Below are 15,199 nucleotides of genomic sequence, written 5' to 3'. Positions count from 1 at the left end.
AATTGTGACCGAGGGAGTAATACACACACACGGTGCGTAAAAGACAAAAATGGAAAGGATAGTCCTCTATCAATAGTCCCAAAAGCAAGCTAACTAGGCAAGGAGAATTGGGGTTTCAGTCGAATTAAGGAGAGAGAGGTACGGGTTCTCTTCTTCTCCTCAGTCGGCGATCAGATTTTTATTGTTTTAAAATTAATTAAGTGGTGTTCCATGCGCTGCATGCAAGTTTCTGGGGGCAAGAATGCCCGTACGATTGTGTATTGGCGCCATATTTTCCGGCGGAGCAATATGAGAACTTCCTAAACGTATTCAAGGTGTACGGTGTAAGTGAGGTCGGGAAATTCCTCAGCCAACTCAGTCCCTCAGACCGATCATCGAATTTTGTTAGACCATAACTCTATATTTATATCAATATCCATTACTAGAAAATACAAAATATTTTCTTAACAATGGAAGCACCCTTGCAATCTTGGTATTTTTGTTTTTATCAATTATCAGGAGTGGAGAAAAAAAGTGTTTTGTAGAAAGTGTTTTATTTTGTGCAGTACCAAAACATTTCGTGCATTTTATTGCACTGTAACGTTTGGTATGATAGTAGTGAACATTCATTTTTATTTTTTTGTGTTTAAAAAACTCTTATATGACATATTTAAACTGACCATTATATTTCAATACTTTTTTTACCAAATATCTTTTCGTATTTCTAATTTCAAAAATCTTAACAAGAAATAGAAATTATCAGACACACTTCTAATTACCATTCAAAACACTCTATAACAAAAACAAATGCGTACCAAAGAGGCCCTTAAGCCCCTAATGTTTACTTCCAATTTTTGTAAATTTTAGACATATCATTAATATTATGAAAGAAATCTTCCAAGTGACCGCACCATCCATCGCACACTGCCTCTATTCCAAGAGCTTCAGTAACTTCAATCAAGTGATTACTTGTTGTTCTCCTTGCATCAACATCTTCACGACACATAACAGATAACAGATTGACGCCTTCTGTGTCCAGCATCCACTCATTTTCCGCCTTGAACCCTTCATTCTCATCAAACTTGTTTACGTTACTATTTTTTATGAACACCTTATTGATACCTGGGATACCTCAAAGAGCCATTTCTGTCAGCATATTAGAATCTTCTTAAGGAAGTCATCATCCTCAGCAAATCCATCATGCAACTCTTCAGCACTATCATCACTGAATATGCGGTTTAAATCATCACCAAATTCATGGTTAATTTTCTCAGCAATGTCAGCCATGATTAGTTTCTTATCTACCATCATCTCCCGATTCAACACTATACGAAGCAACCAGAGAGATCTTCTAAGAGACTCTCTTCATCAGGCATTTCATAATAGGATTTGATAAAGTCAACATCTTCCTCAATTATGGTGCTCATAGGGTCTAGATCATACCATACTTCTGTAGCTTGCGTAACACTCCTAAGACTAGGGTATTCTAAAGCACACCGGGCATTCTCGGCCTTTTCCTTCGTTTTATTTACCTCAGGCTTCAGATATACAGAGAGAGATAGGGTATCTTCGTTTTCTTAGCTACATTAATGATCTCGCTCAACCGTTGACCACCTAGAGTGACATTCTTGGCACTAACACCAGCATAGTGGAACGGATTAAGAGTCATCTGCAAGGCGGGCTCGCTAATAGACTGTGCCGCAATACAACCAATCATTTCCCCTGGTGCTAGTGCTACTAGTGACTGTAAGAAGCGAGACTCTGCCTCACCAACAACACACTCAAATGATTCCTGAGTAAGCCTGTACTCCTTCAACGCCCTTTGTACTGGCCAACGTGCTACGAAGCATGATGTTGAAGAATAGGGTTGCTGTCTTTTGAGCTTCAACGCTAATCAAGTTATCGCCAGGAACAATCTTAAGCCTCTCCGGAAGCTTATCAACAGCTTCCACGATTTCCATGGGTGTAAATCAGAGGGCCTCCGAGTGTCATCCTTGCAAGTCTTCTGCACATTCCAGATTATCCTCCCTACATTAACAGGCAATGGCCAAGAGTTATCACCGGTGGTCGTGATCTCCATACCAAGCTGGTACCTATCAGGTTCAAGTTTCTGAACTTCAGCATCAAACACATAGCATAGTTCCATGATGTTTTCAAATCTTCAACAGAATCTGGAAACATGTAACTTGGTTTCCAATTTTCATCACCAATCTCATATCTATAGCTCTCATCAGAATCTGATCTCTTCATTGTCAAAGAATCCAATTTTTGCGGTTCTATCCAACAGCATCCATACCATATTCCCCATGGAGAAACTGTATCACATCCCCTGTGGATTTCCTCACGGTCCCATGATATTTGACCATAATATCATCCATAGCCTTCACGAGATGCCTCTGTTTGTACTATATACCCAGTTTCAGAATTCTTCACTGCAGTATCTATTAGACCTTCCCTACCACCCATAGCATGAAAGAAGAACTCTTGTCGGATCAATCTTCGTAGATACGAGTTCTCCACAAACCCTCTACTTTCCAGACCATAATCATCTTTGGTGAAATGGGGAAGAATCTGACTTATGAACCCGAAAGGAATTCGCTTACCCTCAACATTTTGCTGCCTCACACAAGCAGTCATCTGTGATATGTTGATGAAACGACCTTTAGACCCTGCAGTACCCATCATCTTAAGATTCTTGCCTTCTGATAAGCTCTTCTGAGCACTACTTCCAGCATCATCATGAGCCCTATTCAACACCTAAAAAAATATGGCAGAACCTATCAGACTTGAACACAGAGCATCAAACAGAAAATAATCCAGACAAGGCATTTGATTCAAGAACCTGATTCACTCTGTTCTCAACTGAATCCATCATTGTTAGTCGAGGTTCTCACTCCAACTGCTTTTCTTGAGCAGCCTTGATAAGTTCTTTCACTTTGTTCTTTGATTTACATATGGTTTCATTGATTTGTTTCATAGTTTCAGCATTAGAAATTCTATCCCCAATCCCAATGTTAAAACCATTATGCAAAAGCGAATAATTAACAAGCCTTGAGCATGTCCCAAAAGTTTGCGAGCCGCATCTGGACCAACTTCTTCCCTGTATACAACAACACAATTAAGAACAAAAAGTATGATAAATCAGTGATTGACAACACTGGCATCCAAAGTTTCATTAATGTTCACAGTGATTTTAAATTTGGCATAACCAAGTGTGAAGTTGATATTTTCATTCAGATAATCAGACAAAAGTGGGGGATTTTGAAAAACACAAACAAATTATTCAAAAATTCAAAAACTTTGGCTGGCAAAAACAAGATAGAATCAATGTCAAAAAAATTCCAAGCAAGACAAGCCATTCACTAGACACTAATTAGAAAACATATTGTCAAGAAAATGCATACCAAAAGACATGTATAAGACTACCACTGGATGGGCCAAGTGTCTTCTTGCAGAGGGTGCCAGAAAGTAGCTCTCCTTTTTCTATTCAAACTTGAATATACCCGGAGTTATAGACCCTTTTCCAGATTCTGAATGCCATGCCGAAAGTCTGTTAGATTTATCTGTTTAGTTATAATAAGATTAAAAACTTGTTTCCCAGTCCAAATAGGCCGTGTCTTCAAAATTGCAGGAGCAAGTATTTTCCCATCAAAACCCTCCCACCACATCAAAATGTTCATAAAAACATTCTGCAAACATTCCAAAATAGGCAGGCTTCATGAGGAAGTCATAGAAGGAAGCAAAGGAAATAAATATAAACTGTCACAATTACCTTTTGAATAAATGTATCTCTTTTGGTCATTTTACGGCATTCTAAAAGTGAGTCCTGGACGATTCCCATTACAGGCTTATTTGATTGAGGTGACACAATGCACTTAGGAACAATCATTAGCTCCGATACTTGTGCTCTGGTTTCAAATGACTGGGAAACATGCATGTTCATTTCATCCCCATCAAAATCAGCATTGTATGGTGAGGTAACAGACAATTTCAAGCGAAAAGTTGAGTATGGCATAATTTTGATCTTATGCCCCATAATAGACATCTTATGAAGGGGATACAGTCTCCATCAGTCAAGTGACTCAAGTGTCGCTCAACCTGCACCAATGATGACAAATAGTTAGGAAACAGGAGTCAGGGATTCAATACCTCATCATTAAGTATTCGAAAGTTATGAAGGTTGCCTTGTATCTAGAGTCCCAGATGGTGATCACTGCTTTTCTTCAGGTAAGGAAGATCAAGCCTTTGTCCATAATTCCTTATGATATATTTGGCACCTGTTTTACCAGGTGGTGGATGGGCCCCATATACAACTAGTTCCCTCAACCTATTAAGAAAGTTTCCAGTTATGACAAATAGCGAAAAACTCCTAGTAAAGGATAAGAAAATGTAGAAACACATGAGTCCTTCCAATGTTATACGGAGTCACAGTTTCTGGATATGTGAGACTCAACGCAATACTCCGTGGTACTCCCAGTTCATCAATGTTTATATTTGGATCTGGCGTGATTACTGTCCATGCTGAAAAATCAACTCGTTTGCCCATCAAGTTACCCCTTATCCGACCTTCCTTTGCCTTAAGCCTACTGCATATTGATTTGACAGGTCTACCTGATCTTTGTGTAGCCTGAAAAGTGGAAAGGTACTTCAATGATATGTCAGATTAAACATCAAGAAGTTGAAAAAGCAAATATAAGCAATCATACCCTTGGCTGCCTGGTAATTCATTATCAAAATATGTAGCTATATAGAATTGCAATAACTGAGAGAACTCTAATAAGATGTGTGCTGGTGCCCCATTTCTCTCCTGTCTTCAGATTCTCATTGTGTCTAATGATCATCGCCAATTGATGAGTTAGATCATCCTGCACCAGCAGAAGAATCTGTGATTAGAACCAACTTGACGTTAAAAAGACTACCACTTACTAGAATTTCGCAGAGTTGAAGCCAATATACACATGAGAAGAAAGGACATATTACAAACTACCATAGACATCAAGGCAGATGACCTGAATAAGAATAAAGATGCCACAAGAAAAGACTTGCCTCACTTCTGGAAGAGGTGTCCATCATCACAGAGAGTCTCACAGGAGGTGGAGGAATTGGAAGAACTTGTAGAATCATCCAATCTGGACGAGCATAGTCAGGGTTCAAGCCTAACAATTGGCAGTCTTCATCTCTATTCTCTTCAGAACGCTAAGAACCTGAGCACAAGCGAAAATCAGCTTCATGAACGAAGTAACCTAAAGTGAGGCGCAGAGAAGGAAATATTAGGTAAGAGACAGCATGAGGAGAACTATGTTTATGTTTGTAAGATAACTTTTCAGCAGAAAGTAGTTGTTTTCTTTCAACAGGTTCGGGAAATTGTTCCTGATAATAATTTTTCTTCTGAACCTTGTATTCTGCAATCATTTTCATACCCTCAATAGTGAGGTTGCTGAGCACTGCAACCACCATGACTCTTTTTCAATGGTTCATCAGAATCTTGATGTCTGATATCAATTTCATCACCACCTTCACATTTGGTTTTAGTACTGCATGCATCCAAAATCTTTTTAAGCTTACTTTTGAGGTTTCTTATTCTCAGTGCTTGCTTGAACTTCAAGACTTCCTACAAAACATTAGTCAGATAGCACGTGTCGATTTATAATCAGTTATAATTAAAAATTCTTGCAGCCAATTTTCTGGAAAATCAAACAAATTGTAAGGGGGGAGGCAGGGGACATCAAAAAACAAAAGCAAACCAAATCCATAAACATGAAAGTGTCTAATTACAGCTCCCTAAAATCAATATATCATTACCAAATCTATTTTGGATATGAAAGCAATAGTTCAACTATTTTTCATTACTTGTCAGATGAGAATACAGACACATAAACAGAAACCTGATTATAGCTATACATACCATAACTTCTAGAGAGTAAGTATTATGAGTGCAACTAGCCAAAATTCAGCAAAACATTCTCAACAAACACAGGCTTGTAATAAATTGCTTGAATCAGAGTAAAGAGAAATACTATGTTTCAACTTCTTTATATATGCAATTTTGTGAACTCTCAGAGCCACTACAGCCAACCCTCTAATGGTTAACACTAAAAAAAAATTAATGACTCTAATAATTGACTACTTTTTGGGAGGAACAGCATGATTCCAAATAAGTTTAAGAAAATGCTATATTTTTAAGTATCAAAATAAAAATACATATAAAAATAAAAACAAACACAGTATATATATAAATATATGTTCCACCATTCTCTCTCTCTCTCTTTTGCCCAATACGACACCATTCTCACCTATAACATGTTTTGATAAATGAAATTCTCAACCACAAAAGTACACACAGTAAGTTGCCTATCAAAAACTAAATAATAGATTAGTTTATGTTGTATGTATGTAGACGTTTATTTTGCTTTATTTACTTTGAATTTTCTTCGTAAAGGGAAACTTCTTAATATAACATATCTTTTCTAAGAACCACCATAATTATAGTAAAAAATATGCAGTGACATGAAAATGCTAGAATATTGTCATATATACATGCAAAGCCATTTATTTCAATTATTTTTTCATATTAAGAAGTCAAGAATTATAGCAATTAAGAATTGGATAAAGCTTAATACTTTAATAGTGTCACTAAAAATTTTCCCCAATTTATAATTGTTACTGTTAGAGTTAAATGTAATGGTTCTAGTTTTTTCTTAACACTAGGATTTAACCCACTTCAATGCTATTTGTGCATTCCACTATACTAACAACCTCAAGACTAAAAAATTAGAGAAAATCAAGATTTTGTATAAGTAAATTATGAAGAAGGCTGAGGCAATACCTCATCCACTAGTATTTTGGAACAATTGAAGCAATCGCAACGCATGATACTGAGCGCAGTCTTCATAAACCCTACATGAAACATGGGCTTTGAAAGCTCTAGGTGGCCGAAATGCCCCGGGCACTCGTCTATGGTCGCCATACAAGTCTTGCACTTCATGTTCCGATCAATGGTGCTGACCCGAGGGTCACTCAGACCACCCCTCTTCGGCTTCGGCTTCCCTCCCTCCATAATCTCACAGTGCTCAATTAAGAGGGCTTCGGCTTCCCTCTCTCCATAATCTCGTAGTGCTCAATTTGTACCACCGAAAGCACATTTCCATGGTGAGAGTTTGAAGCAGGTGAGCCTAGGGTTTTTTTACAGTGAAGTAGAGGTTCAAGATTGTTTCATAATATCAAAATTTTCAGTGATTTTTCTTTAACTGTTTTTGTTTTCTTTAGTTTTCAAATTTCTGTTGCTTTCGCGGGATCGAAATCGTATTTCTCTTCTCCCTCTCTCTGCCTGCCTTTGGAGATTTCAGTCTCGAAACAACAGGCACAATGAAGACCGTCCTAGTCCCGCAATCCACAACCGACTCACGTGAGTCATGTGACAAGATTACTTTACACTGAGTGCGCATTAAACCAATTATCTTTCTTTTCGGACGAAACTACCCCTCGATATTTTTTTTATTTTACCTTATTGTGTAACGCTTTGACCTTGTTTCTTATATTTCAACAGAAAAGATGTTGTGTGCTCCATGTGCTGCGTGCAAGTATCTTGGGCAAGAATGCATCTAAAATTGTGTGTTCGCGCCATATCTTCCGGCAGAGCAGTATGAGAACTTGCTAAACGTACACAAGCTATATGGCGGGAGCGAGGCAGGAAATTACCGAGGAAACTGAGCGAACTGAGTCCCTCATTACGACCATCAATGGCATAAACCCAATCCGCCATGTTGCTCATCCCTCAACCTCAACCTCTGCAGCAGCACCCCCTCAACTTTCTTTAATAAATGCGTTATTGAGTTTTAGATTTTTTTTTTTTTTTTTTTTTTTGAATCCGTTAGTTTCATGATTTCCATCAATACGTTAACTTCTCAATGTTTTGCCTTTATACTTGAATGATGGTAGACCATACCTCTATTTTCTATCAATAACTAGATTATCATTACTAGAAAATAAAAAATATTTTCTTAAACAATGACCCTTGCAATATTGTAAATTGCACTTCTTTTCTTTTTCTATTTTTAATTTTTGTAAATTTCATATAGTTATTCACGACACCAACTAGTGTCAAGTTATTCTCTCACAATTGAAATGCCCCATTCGTTGTATCATAAATGTTTTTTATTTGTGACAACAAATTTCGTTACCTATACTACTCCGTATATAACAAATTCCTTTCTATTTTATTTTGTGTAATTTAGGTCCTCGATGGTTATTTTGTTTTGGCAGTACAAGATATTAAAACATGTTAGCCTTAATTAACACATCAAGATCCAACAACATTGTAGAATTCAAAGAGTGTGGAAGAAAAACCATCGAGGACCAAACGACAATTGTGCCAATTCAAAACCAAAATTCATAAATAAGGTAAACTCAATTCGTCCAAAGTAGGTGGAAATGTTAATTACAATACAATCATCTCAAAATTAGTAAAATATCAAATGCAATGGAATCATTTACTTATTTTCTTTTTCACTATTCCAAGTCAAGTTCGGCTATTTTCCAGTCATACTTGGATAGATCCCAAAGAATGAAAGTCAGTCTCCAATCCTCCGCTTGCTTGTCCTAAGCACTTCCCCTGCAGTTCGGAGTGTATTCCAGTCCCAATGTGCTTGGACTAGATCCCAAAAGAATGGAGAATTGGGCTACTTGGGCCAGTCTCAGATGGTTAATTTCTTGCTGGGTAATTTGATGTGTAGTCTGTCAACTACACCCTTATAGCCTCGATAACGATCTCGATCTCGGGGTTACAGCATCCCCAAAGCAAGTTCGTCGGTCTGGGTGATGGCATGCAGCCCCTTACGTACTAGTTCAATACAAGGCTGTGGACAAAAACATGGACACCATTTTTTCAAGACGAATTATACACCGTCATTGATTAAGACAAAATGAAAAGAGACTTACTAAGATGGGATTTATATAATTCAATTAGCTAGGTAAAAAAACATACCTATTTTCTTTTTTCCTATTCCACCCATACCAATCAACTCTCTTTTTTCAGAAAAGAGACCTATATTATTAGGACAAATGTGAAAAAAATTTAAAATTGTTAATAAACTTGTAAAACATATACGAAGTATTCTGAAATTGAAAACTAAACTTTCAAGTCTTTAATTCCCATTAATAAATTGTTCGACATCATAACAATATTATATATATGTATGTAGAAACAAAAACAAAAACAAAAACAAAAACAAAAAATCAGTATGTAGAAACAGAAACAAAAACAAAAATAAAAAATCAGTATGTAAAATATGAATAAATAAACATAACCAATAGTTAAAAATGTCAATTAAATTTTTTTTAAAAAGTAAGAGTTTGTTACCTGATGACCGAGAAGACATATTTCTTGAACTTTGTTCTTACTAAATGTTAAGACATGGTGCTTACCCTAAAAATTAGAAAGCACTCAAGTTGTGAGAAAGAAGTTTCACAATCTCGCTCATAACAATTAGAAAAACCACCATCTAAGCACTATTTGTATCATGTATCAACTCAACCATAGAAAGAGATGTGATTAACACATATTATCCTCAGCTCTTATGTTAAATTAATCCAATAACAAAGTACAATGCATCAGTTTAGGAATAACCTTCAAAATTAACAAACCAATATCTTGATATTCTGCATTCAAATAACAAAAAAAAATCAAAAACCAAAATTTGAAAATAAAAATATGGCAAAAAGATTCCTTCATACATTACAGAGATTATATTTCTATGTGAAACAAAACATCCAAGATTTCTCAATGGGGTGGGCTAAATCAAAATATATCAACTAAAATCAACTATAGTTTAATTCAATTTTAGTTAACTAACAATGTTTCTGACCAATTAAGGCATAGAAAATCCTATTTGGGTAATTAATAAAAAAAATTACCAATTTATTTTTCAACAATTCACCACTCAGCACCCCATCTCTTCTTTTGACCAATCTACTAATCCTATTTGAGAATCTACTAGTGGAAGCAGAGTGTGAGGTAGTTCATGGCAAGCCCCTTCCAACACTACGGAATTCACTCAAAAGCATGCTTTTTGTAAGTTATTTAATTTTCAAGAAGTAACTTTAGAGCTTTACCCTATATTAAGTACTTTTGCTTGTCAAAGTTCTTATTATGATTTTTTATTTTTTTAGTTCTGAAAAGATTTCCATCTTCAAAAAGCTTGGCATGTTGATAAAAATTGTTTCAGATTCAATCTCTGCAAATTTCTAATCCAATTTAGATTCTTTTTTTTTTTTTCCTTTTTTCATGCCCAGATTCAAATTTTCTTGTAGACATAATTGACAAAAAAAAAAAAAAAAAAAAAAAAAAAAAAAAAAAAAAATTAGAAGTTATAGAAATAAATAAATATATATATATATATATATATATATATATATATATATATATATATATTTGTTTTGCTGAAATAAAATGTAGATTACCGTGATTACCTCAAAATGCAATGTTACTTTATATTATAAAAAAACAAAATTTATTTAAAAAAGATCATAAACAATTTCACCAAATAGGATTTAGTTTGCAAAACAAGAATTACAGACCTTGATTAATTAGCAGTTGCAGAGAGAGAGGGGGGCAAGCTTGAGAGTTAAGAGACAGCGGGCCAGCGGCTAAAGCTTGGGAACGGCGAACCCAAACTGGAACAGTGGGCGATGGAAACTGAAAGATATGAGTTTTGATTTTTGAACAATCTGAAATGATATGCCGAAATGGGTTTTGAACTTTTGACTCTTGCAGACAGATAGATAAACTGAACTGAAATGTATGGGTTTTAAACTTCTGATTCTTGTAGATTTTGTAGTTTGCAGTTGCAGAGAGAGAGAGGGGAGGGGAGGGGGGGGGGGGCAAGTTCAGACTGAGAACGAGAATAGAGATGGAGGCAATTGGGGAGGCCGAAATGATTTACCCTAAAAATATGTTTAGCATGCGGGTGTGGGGAGTGAAAGTTAATCCGACGGTTGAAAATGGTTATCCGTGTGCTTTTTAGGAACAGTATTGAACGGTTGAAGATCTGTCTTGTTGTGTTTTCTTAACTAGTGTGGACGGCTAGGATTGACTCTGGGGTTATGAGTTGGATTGTGAGGCTTGAATGTTCAATTCTTATTGGTCCAAAATGTTACTACTATTTATATGCCATTATGGTGTTTTTGTGAAGTTAAAATCATGAGTAGGATTTGTTATTTGTTTAAAATGGCCTTTACTTAGCAATAAATTACAATAGACGTATTAGGGTTCTTGAGAGTCCCTTATCATTTTCTCTCTAACCATTTATCCTTAATATTCTTGTGTAAAAAAATAAAAATAATAAAAAATTTGTGACCATGAAAAAATAAATTAAAGGTATCAATGGGTCAGTAGTTTAGCAATATCAGCCATTTATTTCTCAAAGCAGTAAAAAATCCTAGTCTCAGAAGAGACAAATTTAAGTGAGTACCAACTAAAAAAAAATATTGAATTAAAGGTTATATTTCTTCTATTTTATTTTATTATTTTTTTAATATTATAATTCATTAGCCATTTAAACTTACATGAACAAATATATATATATATATATATATATATATATATATATATATGTATCAGAATTGAATAAGAATATATTTATCTCATTTTAAGAAATTCTTAAATGATATGCCGATATGGGTTTTGAACTTTTGATTCTCGCATACGGCTAGATAAACTAAAATATATGGGTGAGAGAGAGAGGGCAAGTTCAGAGTTGAGAACGAGAATAGAGATGGAAGCAAGTGAGGAGGTTGAAATGAACCAACCAATCAAATGGTCAAACCTATCTGTCAAAAAGCAGGTTTGGTACTGGAATTGCAGGATTTGGCTGATTTTGATTCTGATAGAGTGATAATGATATTCCGTGTTTGGAGTTTTCACCATATCATCTGAGGCCCATAAATTTTGAGGCAGTAGGCGACCTTCTTTGTCGCCTTGGGTTAGAGTTGACCTGGGCTTATTTCATTTTGACCTTTATTTTAGTATGGTGGCTGAGTTAACTTGGGTTTGATTGGGTAGACTAATTTTGGGGTGAGCTAATACTTTTAATAATAAATAAATAAATTGTGCTAGTTAGCACAATTTTTTTTTTTTTTTTTTATTTAGCACAATTTTTTATTTTATTTTATTTGAGGTGGTCTAAAGCCCATTATAGCCCACCCTACATCCGCCTTTGGATAGAATATTAGATTATGACGGTTTTTGTTTTACAACTAATATTTTATGTGATATAAAATTTTCAATTAATTAGCATATGTTAATTAATGAAGTGAGTACGTGAATTTTTATTATGTCAAAAAATTTATATGTCTAATTTGTTTTTTTCTTTTTTTCTTTTTTTTTTTTTCTTTTTCGAGATGTTAATTTGCTTACCAGATACTATAACTTTAATAAATTATCATGTAACACATTGAATGTCAGGGTTATAACTTAAAAAATGGATAAATCTAATATGTACTTGTTCTCTGGTATGGTAATTAGGCATTGACTCTTATTTATTTATTTATTTTTGAAAAATGATACTTGCACCGAAGAGATAAACTGATTTTTATGACCTAATTCATGTGGATGCGTTATGTCTATGTGGCTGCGTTTAGTAACAAGAAACATTTCTTGTTTTCTGTTGTCAACATCTAAAAAGGCAAAACGAAAACAAAAATCGCGTTCAATAAAATGTTTTTGTTTTTCTATAACAGAAAACGTTTTCAATTTTTGTAAAGAAAAGAGAAAACATCAAAATGATGTTTCTTATATTTTCGGCGCTGTAGCAGAGAAACGTTTTCACTAATGTTAGTGCACAGACACTATTCATTTCAAATAAAATTTATATTATTTGTAATATATACTAAGTTGCATACTAAATGTTAATAAATATATATATTTTTAATATATAATAAATTAAATATTGTATATTATTTTTTATTTGATAAAAATATATTTTAATATATAATATATTAAATAATAATGTATATGATTTTTTGTGACAAAATAATTTTTGATATAGAATATAACGTTATTAAATTATTGAGCAGTGGATATTTTATATTATTATATATCATATCTATATTATATTATATGTAAATATTAAATCATAATTAATTTACAATATTATAACACAATATATATTTTATTACATATAAGATATATTATTTAATATTTTTTATTCATAATAAATTATCATATGCTAAATATATTATATATCACATAATAAATGTATACATCATGCATATACATGTATTTATATACATAATTGGTGGGAATGTTTTTGTCTTGGTATATCTAATTTTGTATTTATGATGTATTGGGTATTTTAAGATTTATAATTTTAAATTAAAATTTTAAGATTTATAGTTTTCTGATATTAATGGAAGCAAGTGTCGTGCATGAATAGTTGGGTTGCTTTCTATGTCCGAGAGTTCGTGTTCAAGTCATCTACCTTCCCCTCTAATCACTAACTTCTAAAATTCTTGCCATGAAAAAAATAAAATAGAAATGAAAAATATAAAATATAAAATTTTTTTTTTTTTGATAAATAAAATTTAAAATAAAAAATTTAAAGAATATTATGTACATTTTGTAACAAATATGTTGTATTATTAAACATAATTATTGTTTTATGTTTTCAAATTTGTGGTAACAACAAGTGTTAATAAATATAATTTCTGTTTTTTATTTTCACTCAAGAAAAAAAAAAATCATGTTTCTACTTTCTTAAGACTGCAAAAATAGAAAACGAAAACGTTACTAAACGCACCATAAGTTTCTCTCTTTTGTTTTTTTACTATTCTTTCTTATCTTCACTCCAAGAGTCTAATATTTCTCTGTTATCTTCTTCTTCTTCTTTTCTCTCTTTCTTCAGTTTTTTTTCTAATCATCTCATCCATCTTATTCGTACAACTGAATCCTTTTATGTAATTGTAGAGATATTTGATTAATTGTTAATGATGATGTTCTACTTATAAAATTTTAATAAAATCAAATTGAATGTTAATGGAGTCCACAATGGTTGTTGAGATTCTTTGTATAATTTTTTATGACTCTTTTTTTTCTTCATTATATTGACTTTTATTTTAAAGATAAGGACCTAATGGATCCGGCTTAAATTAAAAGTTCTTCCGGAGCATCTATGAGTATTAGATCCAACGGTTAAATGAGTTGCCACATCTTCATTTTTAAACAAGACCCAATACGCTATTGTTCTGTCTTGTAAACCCTTAAGGTCGTCGTCTTCAAACGGGGTGATTCACGATTTTTTTTTTTTTTTTTTTGGTAAAGTACAACAAACTCCCTTAAACTATGACCCAATTAGTAAATATTCCCCCTTAAACTATAAAAATTGCAAATAACCCACTGAACTGCAAATTACCACTCCGGCAGTCAGAGGTTGAATTTTGATTGTTAAAATGGCACGTGACTACCCAATTTAAATTAAATGACCATAAAGCCCTTATGAAAATTAAAAGACCTAATTGCCCTTCTTAAAATCTTTAGACCCCCAGCCAAACATGCCCTATTTGTATCTCCCATAAATTCTTAGCCTTGAACGGAACAGTAAACTTCAGAGACCAAACTAGTGAGCTTCAAAGATCAAACCAACAAATTGTACAAGATGCTAAAAGAAGGAACAAAATTGGGAAGATGAAACATATATTTGGATGAATGAGTATTAAAATAATATCAAAAGATCAGTTTTTTTTTTTTTTTTTTTTTTTTTTTTTTCAACACAAAAGAGGTTCTTAATGAAAACGAAGGTGTTATTATTAGAGAAAATTGGTGAGGTGACTCCTTTCTCACAGGCTCTCCCTCGTAAAAGATCTAAGTATGAGGGGCAACCAAACATTGAACTTGAACTGGATGAAGAAAGAAAGCTAGTGTACTTTTCTTGCCCTTACTCTTATTTGATTCTAAACTTCATCATGGCCGGACAGGTGCTATCTACACCTATATAGCATTGCCTTTGTACAGTTCTTTATTTTCCAGAATAAAGAACAGTGACAACCGGAAAAGGTTAAGTACAACAATTCAACCGGCGAGAAGCTCTGAGCATTAACGACTAAATTAACCGCATAAATCAAACCGACGACCCGAAAGCTTCAAACTCAATGACCACCGGCCCAACCGAATATGGAAACAAGTGCAGAGCTACAATGACCCATCCATTCTGGCGAGCTCTGAGCAGCA

The 15,199-nt window shown here is 33.8% G+C and overlaps 1 pseudogene; it reads right to left on the bottom strand.

Moving 5' to 3' along the window:
- Nucleotides 1-793: 793 nt before the first annotated feature.
- Nucleotides 794-5,391, bottom strand: LOC132316327 (DNA-directed RNA polymerase II subunit RPB1-like; annotated as a pseudogene).
- Nucleotides 5,392-15,199: the final 9,808 nt, after the last annotated feature.

The sequence above is a fragment of the Cornus florida genome, unplaced genomic scaffold (assembly GCF_030987335.1).
Source record: "Cornus florida cultivar Cherokee Brave unplaced genomic scaffold, ASM3098733v1 CherokeeBrave_3.0.0_Hap2_Chr07, whole genome shotgun sequence".
NCBI lineage: Eukaryota > Viridiplantae > Streptophyta > Magnoliopsida > Cornales > Cornaceae > Cornus > Cornus florida.
The sequence above is the reverse complement of the archived record's forward strand: the minus strand, read 5'-3'. Positions and strand labels throughout refer to the sequence as shown.